General features: G+C 53.7%; 1 long non-coding RNA gene across 1 annotated transcript; it reads right to left on the reverse strand.

The window, feature by feature from the left end:
• Positions 1–128: 128 nt before the first annotated feature.
• Positions 129–1,095, reverse strand: LOC115284674. The gene is made up of 2 exons (XR_003905311.1): positions 794–1,095; positions 129–666 (listed from the first exon to the last, which is right to left on the reverse strand). It is a non-coding gene; the product is annotated as an uncharacterized LOC115284674 (long non-coding RNA).
• Positions 1,096–1,921: the final 826 nt, after the last annotated feature.

A 1,921-nucleotide genomic window follows, 5' to 3' on the forward strand; every position in this document is an offset into this window, starting at 1 on the left:
TTGCTGTTGAGTTTAAACACAGCAAAGAGCACTTTTTTTGAAGTCACAAATTGAGTTTATTCAAGAGTAGCAGAGGAATTACACTGCATGACAAGGAAGCTATAGCAAACCATAGCAAAGTCCAAAGAGACAAAGGGAAGGTCAGCTTTTACTAGGTTTTGGTAGGAAATTGGGGAGAGTTCTTCTGAACAGAAGTTGCTGGGGAAGGAGGGATTGAGGACATGGTGGTTTCCCACCGGCTGAAGACTGGGGTCAGTGCGTGGATGCTGGAGCCTGAAGACATCTTCCTGCTTTTCTTAAAGGCTGGAAATAAATTCCTGCCCAAATTTGGTGGAAAGAATGATCTTCCTCTCTCCTGCTAGTTGTACAGGGTGCACCCAGGGCTATGTGAGGCTGCTCTGCCTTCAGGTCTTCCCGGTTCACGTAAAATGAAATCTCATTTTGTTTTCACATTACCATTTTGCACCCTTGGCCTCAGGGTGATATTCAAGGGCTTCACTCTGGAGAGTAGCCTTTCTCTTCTCTCGTCATTTTAGGTCTCTTTTTTGTTTGTGTGAATTTATTGTTGGGAGAGAGAGAAAGACAGAGACAGACAGACAGACAGAGCAAGCAGGGGAGGAACTGAGAGAGAGAAAGACGCAGAGTCCTAAGCAGACTCCCGGGCTCCTGCAGAGGAAAGGAAAGCTGCCATGAGCACCAGAGGGCGGGGGAGCTGAGGGCCCACCCAGCATTTGAGCCCTGGTGTGCAGAACCAGCCCTCTGCAAGGAAGCCCAGGGACAGCCTGCTGGTCACCTGGCTCACTGGCCGTTGTCACCGTCCCTGGCAATATTTCATGGCTGTGCTGGGTCCTCCAGGAGATGTCTGGCGAGAAAAGATCCCTGCCGCTCCTGGGTAGCAGGTACCCAAACCTGACAGTCCTTGGAGATGACTGTACAACCCTACTGTCCACGGAGGGCTTCTGGATGGGCCATGAGGCCTGAGTAGGCTCCATGGCTCCTGCAGAGGAAAGGAAAGCTGTCATGGGCACCCGAGGGAGGGTGAGCTTCGGGCCTGCCCAGCCCTAGACCCCGGGGTGCCGAACTGGCCCTCTGCAAGGAAGGACAGGGAAGGGTTTCTGGTGCCATTCATTCTGACCTCTTGCCAGGAGGGCGGCCGTTTCTGCACAGAACACCTGTGTCTGCACACAGAGCCCCCCACAGTAGGTCGGCGAGAACCTTCCCTGCACCCCTGCCTCCCCCGCCCCCAGGCTGGGCATCTCCTCAGACCAGGAGCAACGCTCAGGACTCCTGGTGCAGCGGGCAAGCGTTTGCAGGGCCCACAGCCGGGATGGGCTGGCGGTGCCCACAGCCTCGTCCACCAGCTGTGGAGGCAGCCCTAGCCCAGACCACCGGCCACGTGCATGTCCCCAGGCCCACCTTTGCCGGTCCTTGGTGATGTAAGACTGAACACCTGCAAATGTGCTGGGGACCTCACTCCACCGTGTGTGGGGTTCAGTCACCTTTCCCTGAGGACGGCGGCAGGTACACACTTGTTTGTTGGTCTTCTGGGTTCCCTGTTCCCTCAAGTGCCCCATCACCATTTGTCTTTTTTTCCTTCTGGCGTCTAGTTCTTGACGTGTCCTGGACATCAGTTTTTCATCAGCTGTGGGTTACAAGTATTCCTCCAATATTGGATGGCCTCCCTTGGTGTCTGGAAACTCTTCCTTTCAGCTTGATCTAATGTATGTGTATCTTCCTTTACAGACAGTGCCTTTAAGAAAAGCTTCCTTAGGGACCCTCCATCACCATGAGGACATGAGAACAGGGGCACCCCAGGGACTCAATCAATTAAGTGTCTGACTCTTGATCTTGGCTCAGGTCATGATCTCACAGTTCATGAGGTTGAACACTGCATCAGGCTCTGTGCTGACAGTGCAGACCC

The sequence above is a fragment of the Suricata suricatta genome, unplaced genomic scaffold (assembly GCF_006229205.1).
Source record: "Suricata suricatta isolate VVHF042 unplaced genomic scaffold, meerkat_22Aug2017_6uvM2_HiC HiC_scaffold_1471, whole genome shotgun sequence".
Lineage (NCBI taxonomy): Eukaryota > Metazoa > Chordata > Mammalia > Carnivora > Herpestidae > Suricata > Suricata suricatta.